At 36.6% G+C, this 16,260-nt stretch overlaps 1 protein-coding gene across 17 annotated transcripts in view; it reads left to right on the top strand.

The window, feature by feature from the left end:
- MCTP1 (multiple C2 and transmembrane domain containing 1) overlaps positions 1–16,260 on the top strand; it is a 482,756-nt gene that overhangs the window by 370,089 nt on the left and 96,407 nt on the right. Inside the window, exon 18 of one of the 17 annotated variants that reach the window (XR_004318469.1) lies at positions 553–660. The exons of the other annotated variants lie outside the window; for them this stretch is intronic. The gene's annotated coding sequence lies outside the window, so the exon portion shown is untranslated. The remainder of the gene's footprint in view (positions 1–552; positions 661–16,260) is intronic. 17 annotated transcript variants of the gene reach the window in all.

Here is a 16,260-nt window from a genome sequence, read left to right as displayed (position 1 = left end):
TTATTCTTACATGCACTTGGTAGATGTATTTATTCATAACCTGTTTTACCCTGAACTTTAAAATGTTTCAGCTGATTGGGGGGCTCTCATTATACATCAAATTTCTCAATAGAGAAAAAACAGGCTTAATTGTTTTATGGGCAAAACCTCAGAAAACATTTTTCAGCCCTTTTTATTTTACCTTTCACAGTGTTCCCCGTTTAGGCTCTGCCTCTCTGTGTGCCAGTTACTCTTTATTCTGCATAGATTAGGCATAAAAGAGAAGGAAACAAAGCTATATAGACAATGCAGAAAATTCCATGATAGATGCTATGATACGTGTTTTGTTTTTAGGGAGTATATTGCCCTCTCTTTGACACTGACCCTAATCCATTTACTTTTGCTGTAATTTGCAGTGTGGTGCTCTTTTCCAATTGATACTTAGAAGCCCTATACCTCTCCCTGCCTCCTCAAGATCAGGCTAGAGCTAGTAAAGAGGAAACCTGTCACTCCCTCTTATTACAGCTGTAAACACTGAACCCAGAGTTGCCACTCAGTCAATGTCTTTATTAGGGCAGGAAAGGCGATGAATACTTCTCCAGAGTGTGATCGGACATGTCTGAAAGGCAGTGGCGTCAATGAAAGAAGCACGATGTTGCCACAACAGTGAACTTGTGAAAGGTGAGCTGGATTCTGCCCAGTGTCATGCACTTCGAAGACAAAGCCACACCTGTCGCCCTGGGAGACAGAATAGCTTTGCAGCACTGACAGCAGAACAAGGAGCCAGTGTAGATTGCAGCAATTGATAGAGAAAATGGCTGTGAAAACAGTGGGGAATCTGCCAGGGCTCACCTGCTTCTCCATGTTGCTATAATTTAGTTAACTTATAAACACACACATTAAGCTTTATCGTGAAAAACAAAATCCAAGAAATCTATGCAGCAGTATAGGAAGATACAGGATTAGCCTTAAGTTGTAGAAGTGCTGGAATGAAAACAGTTGGAAGCAGTTTTCAGATTTGTTTCAGTCTTCCTGCTGTGTTCAGCAGTTTTCCTTTCTATTTTCTTGATGTAGTATACCGAGAAAAACAAACCCACCCAACCAAAGGGAGCTGCTGACTGTTGCTGACTAGAAAAACAAAACAAATCCCTCCTAATGTTTTCCTGCCATTTTTGTGGATGGAAGTGGGAGAGAGAAGTTTTGTTTCCTCATAGGTGGTACTGTAGGTAACTTGGCAGTAGACATCACTGAGGAATTCTAGTGAAATCCAAAGTCTTCCGGCCCAAATTAAAAGAGTTCCCCAGCGCGATTACGAAGTAAGAACACACAGTCATATTTATCCATTAAGCGCTTTCTTCTGTGCGGGGAAGATGACCTTGTATGCGCTGTACTCATTCTCCTGTGCTAAGATTTGTTTCTGTTTTGCTTCATCTGACTTTTTTCTTTCAGCCTGTTGCTCTAAGCTATCCATCTTCACCCCTTCTCTTTTCCTGGATCTTCTCTGACCTAGTTTTCCTTACCATTTTTGGTCATCCTTTTAGCCACTTCTTGTTCATGGGGTATGGAATTCAACATTTTCTTTTCAAAACTGATCATATTTTTCATAGGAATTTGAAACTAATTGCATAGTAGTCTCACCTTAGGGTGGAAGGATTGTATTACCATTTTTCATCACCTGCCTCTAGGACCTTACTTTTCCCATTATAATTAGCAATGATTGATGTTGATATTTGCTTTAGCTATTTCTTAATAGCCTTAGTGGAACTTCTCTGAACTCAAAGGAGCAGCAACTGTTAGAAGAACCATCATGTAGATGGTGTCATCAACTAGCATTTTAAATATTCTGAGAGTGTTGGCAAGCCACGTCCAAGATCTATGATCACTCATTGCCTTGGCCTAGTTTCTCTCAGTTCTTTGGATTGAAATTTACCTCCACAGAAATTAGCACTTTTTATTTTAAACAACTCTACTGAAGTATAATTTATATGCCATAAAATTCATTCATTTTAAGCGTATAATGCACTGATTTTTAGTAAATTTACAGAGTTGCACAACTATCACCCCCAAAAATCCCTCATGCCAACTACAATCACTCCCGGTTCCCACCATCAGCCCCTAGCAACTACTAGTCTGCTTTCTGTCTCTAGTGATTTGCCCTTTTACATAAATTGAATCATACAAATGTAGTCCTTTACATCTGACTTCTTTCATTTAGTGCAATGATTCTGATCTGAGTCCATAACAGTAGAATGTGTCAGTAGTGTCTTCTTTTTATTATTGGGGTATTCCATTGTATGGAAATAGTACATTTTGATTATCCTTTCACCAGTTGGTTAGCAATTGAGTGGTTTGCATTTGGGGGTGGGTATTATGAATAATGCTGCTGTAAATGAGCATTCAGTACAAGTATTTGTGTGGGCATATGTTTTCATTTCTCTTAGGCAGATAACTAGGAGTGGAATTATTGGTTAATATGTCAAGTTTATGTGTGTGTATCTTTTTAAGAAACTACCCTAGGCAAGAAGGATATAGTTCAGTTGTATCGTACGTACTTAGTGTGTATGAGGCCCTGGACTTAATCCCCAGTACCTCCAATATAAATATAAATGTAAATAAATAAATAAATAAATAAACAAACAAACAAACCTAATCCCCCCCCAAAACAGTTGTTAAAGAAGAAACTACCAAACTGTTTTCCAAAGTGACTGTATCGTTTTACTTCCTCACCAGCAACATATGACAGTTCCAGTTTCTCTATATATTCACCATTTAGTACTTTCTGCCTTGAGTATAGCAATTCTAGTGGGTGTGAAGCAGTATCTCACAGTAGTTTAATTTACATTTCCTCAGTGACTAACAGTGTTGAGCATCTCTTCATGTGCTTATTAGACATTCATATGTTTTCTCTGGTGAAATGTCTATTCAGATCTTTTGTCCATTTTTTTACTGGGTCTTGATCTTTGTATAATGTTCTTTTTAATGTTCTTTATATACTCTGGATACAAGTCTTTTATCAGATAAATGATTTGCAATTTTTTTCTCCCAGTATGTGGCTTGTCTTTTCATTTTCCTAATGGTGTCTTTTGAAGTACAAAAGTTTTTAACTTAAATGAAGTCTAGTTTTTGAATACATATCTAGGTCATGTTTTTAGTGTTGTATCTGTGAGTTCTTGGCCTAGCCCAAGACCACAACTCTTTTCTCCTATGTTTTCTTCTAGACGTTTTGTAATTTTAGCTCTATGATCAATTTTGTATTAACTTTTGTATATGATAGTTTTATTACTTTTAAAGATAGATTCATTTAATACCACACTTCTCATTCCCACAAGTATACCTGAAGGTATCTTTGGGAAAGTTGTGAAAACGAGTAAAAGGAGATAGTTTTTGTGGTATATCTGACCTAATCTCAAACAGCACCACCTTTTGGTTAGTATTTAAATTTACTTTCTGAAATATCTACCTGTTACTAGCCCATTCCTTGAGAGGACATTAAATTCCAGAGAATTCCAGAACCCTGCTGAAGCTTGTGAATAATTTAAAAATGGAGCAAAACAGTCACTGTCATGGACATTCTAGTAAATTGTCAACAAGAAACTGATGATCATTGCATGTGAGTTTAACATCAAAGTTATCTCATCTGAACCTTTGGTTATGCTTCCTTAATGTCCTCTCTGTTTAAACAAAATAAAATATTTAGATATTCGGGAAAACTGATAATAGTGCACGGATAGAAAAAGTTCAGTTTTAAAATACTCGAAGAAGGATGTTTTTGTTGGGAATCATACATCAGTACTGTGCAGCTCAATGAAATGTGTCCACCCACAGCAGGTCATTTTTAGAAGTGAGGTTTTATAGGCAGTCAGATCCAAAACAAAGAGGCCTGAAAGATAATACATCTCAGCATCTCCATGTCAATGAAGTGAAAGCTTTTCTGAAAATGAAATGGCCTCCTTTTAGAACTCTGGAATCCTAAACTACCAGACATTTCAGGAACTATTTTGGCTGAAAATGATATGAGAGATTTTTCCTTTTCATAATTTTTATTACAGTGGAAATGGGTTTTGTATTTCTAACAGTTTGACAAGAGCTAATTACAATGCGCTCATCTGTTTTGTGGACTAATTTGAGCCACCGGGCATCAACACCATAGACATGCAGCAGCACTGCAAACGATACGCATGCTTGCCTTGCTCCAAGAATTTGTACTTGCTATAAAAGAAAACAGATTTGGACAGCCCTGAAAAAGTTGGGTTTGGTTTGAAGAAAACATTTCAGAATTACATTAGAGCTGGCCTACAAGTGAACTAAAAATACCTGCTCATCTCAGTGGTCTTGGCCCAGGGCCTTTCCTTTTACTGTAAAAGTCAGGCTGTTTGAACAGTTGGAGTGCGGCTTGCTTGCTGTCTAAACTAGTGTTCTCTGATAACTTCTGTTACCATTGAAACACAAGCCCTGTTGCATTGAAGAGAATGTTTAGAGGCATGGAAAATAGCCAAGAGAAATGTATACTTAGTGTTCAAACCTCTAGGCTTCCCGTGTGGTAACTAGACCACTAAGATCTGTTAAGAAATGGGAGAAAGACATTCATCAGTAAACATTACACAGCAAGGGTAAAAGATGGAATGGAGTAAAGGAGGCTGTTAAAAGCAGCCTAAGATGATTATTTGAATTGCAAAGAGAAATGTTCAGACATAGCTTGAGCTGCTAAACATAACTCTTGACGTTTTTCCAGAACAGAGGGATTGGGGGGAATGAGACCAGTGGAGGAGAAAATTAGAAAATTATAAGACAGAATGGGAGATGAAGTTTCAGAAACTGGTAGGATAGCTGAAATGTATGATATTATTAGGCCTTAAATCTATTTATGAGGGTGAAAATTTTAAAACATGCTTTCTGACTTTGGCTCTGTGATTTTAAGATTGAAATGAAGATATTAAATCTGGGTAAAGGATAACCTGAGTAACCGCTAGGTTGTGGTATGAAGGATTAAAAAGAAAGATCAGAAATCAGCAGCCCGGGAAAGATAATGGTGATAAGCTGGATAAGTCTGGGTGAGATAATTTAAGTGGAAATGAATCAGAATGGGGCCAAACATTCCCAAACTTGGCAGAATGCAGTCCTCTGCATATTAGCTGCTGGATAAAAAAGCAGTCACCATCATTCATCATCTGCTTGTTAGGTACTTCTGTTCAGTGAGCGAATGAGGAATATAAAGACCACAGGACTAATTTTTAAAGTAACTTGTATCACAGACTTCACTAACATGTGTTTGGCTTTTTCGTTAGCTGGGTATCCTATTTTCTGGCACGTTATATAGAACAGAGGGAGTTTCCCCCCATGAGCAACTGAAGTGCCAGCTGTTGCCCTAAATATTGTACCTGTTCATGATGGAGATAGTTTTAAAGCCAGATTTCAAGCCTAGGGAAAATTTTACATTTTGTACATCAGCAAACATTGTTATCAGATTTGTGTTTCTAGACACAGCATTTACGCACACCAAGAGGGGAGCTGATTAAGAGCCTACTGCAAAAATAGTAACGATAATAGATGCATTTCTTTAAATATTTAAAAGATAACTGTCTCTAATAAGCTTTAACAAACATTTGTAGCACTTCTGAAGCCCTAGAAAATATATAAAAAATGGCACGTTTGTATGACATTATCCCTATATAAAATATCACATTTAATCCCACAATTTTATTAAATAATGGTTTGAGAACTTAAAAGACAGAAAGGGATATCAGAACATTCTATAAGGACTTGAATACCACAGGGAAAAAATACATCTGTTTCATTGGCACTAGAGACATAGTAAAAGAAAAACAAATTAGGAACCAACATTAAAATGCCTTTTTTTTTTTTTTACTTAGAAAATAATTGAAGCATGAAATGTTCTTTACCTACACTGGTGCAATAGTCATGGGTCCCTCCAGAACCAGTTGGATCCTGGAGGAGTGGAATCTAGAGAAAGACGAGCGTCAGTGAGCTTAGTAGTATTACTCATCCTTACATGGCTTTTGAGGTGGTCCTTAAGAATTTTTCAAGAGCCATCATTACTTGAGACCAGCTACCTCCTCATGGACCAAATAATACCAATTCACCAATTTCTCTTAATGGTTTATATCTGGTCATTTAAAACAATAAACATGGGTTGATATGTAATCTGCAAGAATGGCTTTACATGCAGCCTGTTTTGAATGAGTGGGACCTCTGTGAATGATGAAACTATTAAAATTAAAAATACAACTGTACTTGAGTCCATGGTAGGCATTACAAACCACTAGGTAAAGTCCTAATTTCTAATGAAAGGGACCTCAGAGAATCAACATTCTCCAGGCATCTATAAGCATTTGTCACTTTAATTCTACATCCAAAGTTTCACTAACATGCAACTCACAACATTGCAGGGATTGCTTATCAGTTATTCATGTGTGGTTGATGTGATGCTCAAGTTGGACACACTCTGGGCTTTACATTTTGGAGTTGTCAGTGTTCTCAAAGCAAAGCCAGAGCCTTTCATCTCTGACTTTGATAAAAATGACACGAAATAGTGATACAACTTGTAAGCTGAAAAAGAAAAAAATCTAAATAAATAAATAACTTCCCAAGCCGTCTGGCTGGCAGGTTCTATTGATATAATATCTCCATCAAGGAGAGCAGGGTGCATTATGCTGTGATTAGTTGATAAAACCGTCTTTAAGGTTGTTTTGGTCCATTTTGTTGTGGAGATTCTTCAGAAGGTGTTTCTGTGGGTGGTATGTAAGACAGCTTCAAATGAGTCCTACCTAGTTGTCACGCTTGCTTCTTTAATAGACAAAGTCAAGCTATGATTTTCAAAAACGCCTGAATGTATTAAGATTTAAGTGGACTTTAAGTTTCAGGTAGCAACTTCACACACCCCATGTACAATTTCACAAAGTAAAGTATCAGAACTTTCTGATGTGTACTTGTAAGTGGTCTAAGTAAATCTGAGCAGACACTGATTTTTTTTACCACCACCAGTAAATAAGCTAAATTATAGTATATGCATTCAATTCAAAGCTTTGCCAACAAATCAACCAATTTCCAATTTTTTTTTCTACTCCCAACCATATACCTCATTCTGTTACCGGAACAACGGAGATAGATGGTTCTCTTGACATACTTTGCCTGCCCAATCAATATAAGGGATCATTTGGTAGAGAGTGCACTTTGATTTTTTCCCTCTAAACACACAAACCACACACACACACACACACACACACACACACACACACACACACACGTACATACGTACGTCTTGTCAGTTTGGCATCTGGTTGAAACTAGTCAAAAAGAAAGCAGTAGAGGGAATCATCTCATTTCTCATTCTGATTGGGACAGGGAGAAAAATCACTGTATTTGAGTATGCATATACGCATGATAAAGCTTCCCGGATCATTGTGGCAAGACTGCTGGAAACAAACAAGGTGGAGGGATCCAGTGAGTCTAAAGTTGTCGTCTGCTCTCTGCTCATCTTTACTTTAGAACATTGTGCAAACAAAGCAAAGTCTCTCTGCAAGAGAGCAATGTGTCATACTTTAAAACCGCCTTGAAAAAGCTATCGTTAGGGTGGGAATTAAGCAGGTTCACATTGCCTATCTTCTCTCCCCTGGTGATGGAGGTGGTACAAAAAGCTCTAGTGGAATCAACCAGAAATAAAGACCTTAGAACAGGTGGTGACACCATCTGGCTATTTAAATCAAGGCAAAACCACCCCCTTCCCAGAAGATGAGGTTCTGAAGTTGCTGGTGGTGTGTGGAGCCTAACTTAATCCAAGGGAGAGTAAGTGGGCAGAGTGGGTTCACCTCCAGTTCTTCTGTAGGCATATTTTTAAGAGACATTATATGTTAATAATGGCGAGAAAGAGCCCAGTGCAAGTACATATGAGTGAGTGCAATTCATTTTCTTTCCTGCTCTCATGCCGTCATGTAGGAAATACACCTAGCCTTCTTATGTGCACATTTGTATACATCTGTACATACGTTTGTTCTTTTTTAAGTTAAATGTGGACTAGACTAGTGTCTATGTGAGAAATTGGCAAGGTTTCTCAAAGAGGAATACTGTGAGCTTTGGGGCAGGAAGATTTTTCATGGGGTGGAACTGTTCCACGTATTTTAGCATGTTTCACACCCCTGGCCCCACCCAGTAAATACCAGTATTTCCCCTTTCCCAGCCCAGTCATTGTGATAACTAAAAACATCCTCATGTATTCACAAGTAGTGCTTTCATTTGCTTCTTAGTGTTCTCTTCAATCATGTTTTTAATTCAAGGAATTTTTTAGCCTTGATGATGGTTTTTTTTTCAAAAAGAAAAGCTGTATATTTTAGGTTCCACTTTATATCCACTAGCTTTCTTCTTTAAGGCCAGTTTTACTGGTAGAGGTGAACTAGTTTCCTTTTAAGAATTTAATTACCATAACCAGTTTTTATATATGGCTAAGCCTCTTAAAGTTTTTATTTTTCAAAAGCATTGCCTAGTTCTTCAAAAGGCAAACACTATGTATTTATCTTCCTAATTTGAGGCCTCTCACATCAGTGAATATTCTCACACCAAATGCTCTCTGTTAGGGTAAAGTAAGTACATACATGTGCTACATTTCCTCATTCTGTTCTATCTGAAATAGACATTTTTGAATGATGAAACAAACAGGAAGACATCAGAGGGTGAAGGTTGGGTGAAAAATGGGTTAATACTGTGAAGGCCATCAATGTGTTAAGTTAAGGAAAAAAAATGAAATTAGAGAGGAAAAGGATTTTCTAAAAGGGCCGTGAAATAATTAATTGTTTTGTAGGAGATGGCCTTTCCATGTAGGCAGAGAATTTTTTCTTCACTTCTTTCTGAAGAGACAGTCAAATAGAGAATCTCATCTCTTAATTAGAAAGAAAAATACTCATCAAACACATCTCATCACTGGAGAGCTAATGATCCACAGCTGTTAGTCTGAAAGGGCAGGCTTTTTTCCTGAACAGTAGGAAGTGTTAATCATTTTGGATGAGATTTCTTTTTTAAAATATACTGTAGTTTGCAAAAGAATAGGATATTCAATATTCCAACTTAAATGATTTTTTTGAAGTGTGCTGCCCCAGGGATACTGTCATGTGTCGTGCTGAATGATCATTGAATGCAGGCATCTTCCACTGCACTTCAATGAGAGTATCAATTGAGGGGATGATGTGGATGGCCCATTCCTGCCTGGGACTCTTAAAACCCCAGGCTCAAAGAAAGAAAAACCAGGCATGTCTTGTACCTCCTAAGAAATGACGCTGCTATAAAATCTTAATATTTTGAATCATTCCCTCTCCTTTATACAGTTTGCCTTGTTTAAATGTAAGTGAACAGCCTTAGCCCACCTTCACTTAGCTTCTGAGTAGGGAAGGTCTTTTTGTTTAATCTTCATGTGGAAAAGTAAGGCTTTCTTTCTTTTTTTTTTTTTTTTTTTGTCTGTAAAATGTAATTGGCATTCATTTTCCAATCTTTGCTTTTACAGCCACCTTGCTAACCTCTTCTAAACATTTTGGAGAAAGGAAAACCCATTTAATAGAAATCTTGTGAATAGCCAACTTTGATTATTCAGAGCCATGTGAGAGAGTGAGAAAAAGGAAGAGTGAAATTGGCTCCCCAAACCTCATTTTGACCATTAGTTTTTGACCTCTTCACCATACCAGACCTAAACCAGAACACCTAAGAAGTGGTATCCCATTTCTTTGTACTGATGCAAAAGTGGTTATCCCAGAGCAAGAGGAAGGAGAAAAAGCAGAATTATAGAAAATCTACAAATTAAATAATCAGTCCCTAAATAATTAATACCTTCAGAGCATCAACATTCACTATAAAATCTTTTCCCTTAGACGCAGTGGAGCATTGTGGGAAAAGCACGCTGGTTTGGGAATTAGAAGAGCTGGCTCTGCCACTCAGTAGAGGGTATGCTTATACAAGTCTCAGACTCCTGGGCCTCAGTTTCCTTGGTCATAAAGTGAAGACAGTCTTGGCCTTCCCAGTCTCCTACTCAGGACTTTCCCCTTCGAATTTATTTTATGCAGTGTGATATAAGATACTTGTTAGGATAAATTATGTCATTTACCTTTCAGTAAATTATAGATTTTCAAAAGAATCATTCTGAAGACTTAGGATTAAAATTTAGGTTGCTTTTAAAGTCTGGCCCAAATAGATACTGAAGAATTGCGTTTGTGATGTTGATGATAGAATCATAGGCAAGATAGCATTAATCTAGATAAAAGGTATTTGGACTTAAAAGTGAAAAAATTATAGACAGGAATTGACATTCACAAAACTGCTAGTTCAGAACAAGATTCTTGTAGGGGCATGAGGTTGTTAAAAATTGTTGATATTTTAAAACTTAATTGTTTCAACTCCAGAGTTCACAAAATCTACTAGCAATAATGAGTTTCTGTAAAGATGTGGATTTTTCTTGCTCTGATTATTAGTGGAAAAAAAAATCTCACTGCAAACCCTATGTTTAGCGCTTGTGACTTCTTTCCAACAAACCTCATCCTCCCACACCACACACACACATCCCTCTAAGGAACACCACCCATCTTTTATAACTGCTCAAAGAATAGTTATCATATTGACTTATCTTCTGGTATTATTTAAGAAAGTCTCTATAATTTTTCAGAAACAATTTTGAGTATGAAAAGCATAAAATTGATAGTACTTGCATTGATATAGTAGTTTGTGATAAAAGTATTTGTCATATGATTGTAATACATGTGGTGCACATGTATTACATTACTTGTTTCCCACAGCCAACTTGTGAAGTAGGCAGATAATACCATCTCCATTTTATAGATAGACTAAAATTAAAGAGAATAACTGACTTGGCCAAGGTCCTATGATGGTCAAATAACAGAAATGGAATTAAAACCACTTCTTTAGTTTCCTGGTCCAGACCATATTTTACTATACAACGCTGTCTCCTTGGAGAGAAAATATGTATCAGTTAGTATTTGCTGTATAACAAACCACTCCATTAATAATATAAAGCAACTACAATTTATTTAATGATGTTTCTGTGGGTGAACAAGTTGGACAAGGCTCAGTTGGGTATGTCTTTTGTTCTCAGCTGGGCTCCCTTATGCTTCTCTGGTCAGCTTCTGGTCATTTAGGCAGCTTTGCTTCTGGACACTGTCTGGCTTCCAACTGGGGTGATAGTCAACTGTGCTACATGTCTCATTAGCCAGCAGACTAGCCTGGGCTTGTTGACATGGTAGCTTAGTGTTTGAAGAGTGCAGAGGGCAAACCCCAATGAGCAAGTGTTTTTTAAGCCTCTGTGATTAACATTTTTGCTGCACTTTCCTTGGCCAAAATAAGTCGTATGTCTAATCTCAGTGTTGTTGTGGAAGAGTATTGCAAAAGGCTTGGGTACAGAGAGACATGAAGAAATTGGGTTCATTACTGCATGCAGTAACCACAAGCTAAATATAAAAATACTAAAAATTGCACTCATTTTATCATCTCTTTATACTGTAGTTGACATGGCTTTTTAAACATAGCTTTTATGCTTGAAACAATCACTACCTGTAGATTCTAGTGTGCTATAGGAAAAGTGATGAGCTGAAAGGAGGTCCAAAAAATTTTATGTAGTATGAGCCAATATATTCTTGCTTGAAATACTACCTAATGTTTACTGAGCATCCCACAGGTGCCAAGCACTAGGCTAATTCCATCTTACATCCGCAAAGTAAATAGTATAATTTCCACTTTTCAGGTGGTAAAACTAAGAGTAATCTAGTAACTAGTTCAAGGTCACATAGGTAGTGACTAGTGATCTTGGATACAAACATGGGCCTGATTCAACCACTCACACTCTTTCTAGTGCACCACACTGCAGGAGCTTTTTGAAGGATTCCCATGGTCATGAGTAACAATCCAGGACAGACTGACAGAGGGCATCTACCATCCAGGATAATGCATAAAACCCTCAATATACTTTTTCTAATGAAGAAGGTTGTGTGTATTTAACACCATTTGACTAATGTCCCGTGAAGAGTTCCTGCCATAGAATTTTAATTGTAAATCACAACAGCCTTATCTAGTGATTTGAAAAAGAAAACCACCAAATGCTTGAAATAATTTTAGTCTTAAATGAGCAAAGCTAACTAATGTAGGGCTAGATGTTTTGTTTGGAATGGGGACATGGATTTTTTTTTAAAGTAAAATATTGATAGTCCAAGTTTCCTTATTAAAAGTGTTGGGGGGAGAGGGAGAAAGGCAAGGAGACTGTGACACAGAGAGAGAGGAGAAATTAGGGAAGGATATCATAGTGATGAAGTCAAAGGAAATTAAACACTGTGCAGATGTGCAGGAGTCCTTATTACCTAGTTTAACCTTGAGAAATTCTAGAATCATCAGATCCTCTTTCATGTCCTATTCAGGCAAAAAGGAGTTTGGAATGTATGAGTTGGGAAAAATCCTAGGCACTTTATAGTTTATATTTATGCTCTGTGGATGTGTCAGTGATTTCATTCTTGCTTTTTTCATCCCACTTTAGCCCATTATCTCTCTCTTTTTAACACCAAATCTATGAAAAAGTGTGGTCAGGACCAAGGACAGATCTTGCATCATCTTAGCCTTCCTGGGGTATATCTGAGCAGCCTTCTTTCTCCTGCTGCCCTAGTGAGACACTGGAGACCCAGCCATGAATGTTTTGTTTTGTTGTAGGAAAAAGGAAAGGATCTCATCTTAGTGCAGGTGGGCCCCAGGGAGAAAGAGGCTTTCGTGTGGAGAGAATAAGCTAAAACCCTTTTCTTCCTCGAGGACTCTTTATTAGAGGATCATTGCCACTAACAAGTATTAGAATCATTACTAATAGTATAGAGAACTACTGCTTGTTTCTTAGTGATTCTAAGCAATATGAGTCCAGGGACAATGTTTTATCCTAATTTTGAATACCCAGTATTGCACAGTACATGGTAGATGTTCAGTGTATACATTTTATTGTTAATCTGTGTTCATATTCTTGCTTTTTAATTGAGATATAATTGACCTATTAGTATCAGATGTACAACATGACTCAATATTTGTATACATTATGAAATGGTCACCACAATAAGTCTAGTTACCATCCATGACAATACATAGATACAAGTATTTTTTTCTTATGATGAGGACTTTTAAGATTTATTCCTTTAGCAACTTGCAAATATACAATACAGTATTAATTATAGTCATCATGCTGTACACAATATTTCCATGCCTTGTTATTTTATAACTGGAAGTTTGTACACTTTGACCCTCTTCACCCATTTCAACCACCTCCATCCCCTTTGGCAACCACCATTCTGTTCTTTATTTGTTCATTTATTTTCTTTGTTTTATTTTTAGATTCCACATATATTGTAAGATCATATAGTTTTGTCTTTCTCTGACTCATTTAATTTAGCATAACTCACTTAGCATAGTACCCTCTAGGTTTATCTAGGTTGTTGCAAATAGCAAGATTCTATCCTTTTTATGGCTGAATAGTATTCCATTGTATATATATTACGACTTCTTTATCCAGTCATACACTTATAGATACTTAGGTTGTTTCTGTATCTTGGCTTGTGTAAACAGTGCTGCAATGAACATGGGGGTACATATATCTCTTTGAGCTAGTATTTTCATTTTCTTCTGGTAAACATTCAGAATTGAATTGTTGGATCATATGGTAGTTATCTTTAATTTTTTGAAGAACCTCCATACTGTTTTCTAGCTTTACTGCTTTGCACTCCCACTAACACTGCACAAGGGTTCCCTTTTCTTCACATTCTCACTTGCTTTTTCTTACCTTTTTGGTAATAGCCATTCTAATAGGCATGAGGTCATATCTCAGTGTGGTTTTGCTTTGCATTTCCCTGATGACTAGATGATTAGCATCTTTCCATGTGCCTGTTAGCCATCTGTTTGTCTTCTTTGGAAAAATGTCCATTCAGCTCCTCTGCTCATTTTTTAATCAGTTTGCTTGGTTTCAGGTTATTGAGTTGTACAAGTTCTTTATATATTTTGGGTACAAACCCCTCATCAGTTGTGTAATTTGCAAATATTTTCTTCCATTCAGTAGATTGACTTTTCATTTGTTGATGATTTCCTTTGCTGTGCAGAAGCTTTTTAGTTTGATGTAGTCCTAATTATTTATTTTTGCTTTTGTTGCCTTTGTTTTGGGAGTCAGATCAAAAAAAAACCATAGCCAAGATCAGTGTCAAGGAGATTACTGCCTGTGTTTTCTTCTAGGAGTTTTTATGGTTACAGGTCTTACATTCAAGTCTTTAATCCATTTTGAGTTAATTTCTGTGTATGGGGTAGGATAGTAGTCTGGTTTTCTTCTTTTGTATGTGACTGTCCAGTTTTCCTAGCATCATTTATTGAAAACACTGTCCTTTCCCACAAGAAGAAAAAAATTACAGGCCAGTATCCCTGATAAACATAGATATAAAAATTCTCAACTAAATAATAGCAAATTGAATTCAACAATACATTAAAAAGATCATATACTATGATCAAGTAGGATTTATTCCAAGGAGGTAAGGATGATTCAGCAGCCACATATCAATCACCAGGGTATACAACATTTAAAAAATGAAAGATAAAAATCATATGATCATCTCAGTAGATGCTGAAAAAGCATTTGACAAAATTCAACATCTATTTATGATAAAAAAAACTCTCCAGAAAGCAAGCATAGAGGGATCATACCTCACCGTAATAAGTCATCTATGACAAACCCACAGCTAAATCATACTCAATGCTGAAAAGCTGAAAGCTTTTCCTCTAAGATCAGGAAGACAACAAAGATGCCTACTTTGCTACTTTTATTCAACATAGTGTTGGAAGTCCTAGGCAGAGTAATTAGGCAAGAAATACAAATAAAAGGCATCCAAATTGGAATTGAAGAAGTAAAACTGTCACTATTTATGGATGACATGATTTTTATATATGGAAATTTCTAAAGACTCCACCAAAAAACTGTTAGAGCTAGTAAACAAATTCAGTTAAGTTGCAGGATACAGAATCAATATACTAAATCAATAAAACCCATTGCATTTCTATATACTAACAATGTACTGTCAGAAAGAGAAATTAAGAAAAAAATCCCATTTACAATTGCATCAAAAAGAATAATATACTTAGTAGTAAATGTAAACAGGAAGGTGAAAGACCTGTATACTGAAAACTACAAGACATTGATGAAATTGCAGAAGACACAAATAAATGGAAAAGTATTCCCCGCTCACAGGTTGAAAGAATTAGTATTGTTAAAATGTCCATACTCTCCACAATCATCTACAGATTCAGTGCAATCCCTATCAAAATTCCAACATTTTTCACAGAAATAAAAAATCCAAAAATTTGTATGAAATCCACAAAAGACCCCAAATAGCCAAAGCAGTATTGAGAAAGAAGGACAGCTGTAGGCATCGTGTGTCCTGATTTCAAAGTAAACTACAAAGCTATCATAATCAAAATAGTATGGTATTGGCATAAAAACAGATGCTTAGATCAATGGAACAGATTAGAGAACCCCAAAATAAGCTCATGCATATATGATCAATTAATTTACGATAAAGTAGGCAAGAATATACACTGCTTTTTCTTTTTTGACCTTCTGGAATTTCCAGTTAAGTTTTGAGAAAGAATGCTTTTGTATTTAGAGTTTATTCAAAGCTCTTTATTTAAAAAAAGTAAAAGATACTTTCAAGAGCAGGGGTTCCTTACTTGGTTACCAAAATATTAGATTCTTAAAGAGCACAAATAGGAAGGAAACTATATTTCCACTACCAGGATTCATAAAGCTAATGCTATTTCTTTGTCTCTCTCTCCTGTGTCTTTTCCCATCCTGGGTTCTGGTATTCATAGTTTTAGGGCATCAAAATACCATAGGTATCCATAAGACACGTTATGTCAGTTCTGAGGTGCTATTGATTTATTGATTTAAGAAAGCTGTTAATGTGGTGTTGTGGTGAGAAGATGTCCAGAAAAGAAAAGTGTCCAGAAACCATACCTCATAGCTGGTACTTTAAGCAAGTAGTGATGCTGAACCTAGAGAAGAAAAAGGCATGATAGATGTCTTGATTCCTTGCAGAATTATCATCTAAAAAGTTTATTCGATGCAACACCTGGCCTACAACCAACACCAATATGTGAGCATGACAAGGAAGTTCATTCTGGGTAATACCAGAACTCTAACAGCAATGAATGGACACTACAAGGGGGAATATATATGCTCAGTAGGTTAAAAGTCATTGCAGTTGGTGATGCTTA

The sequence above is a fragment of the Camelus ferus genome, chromosome 3 (genome assembly GCF_009834535.1).
Source record: "Camelus ferus isolate YT-003-E chromosome 3, BCGSAC_Cfer_1.0, whole genome shotgun sequence".
NCBI lineage: Eukaryota > Metazoa > Chordata > Mammalia > Artiodactyla > Camelidae > Camelus > Camelus ferus.
This window is presented reverse-complemented; position numbering and strand designations above follow the sequence as displayed.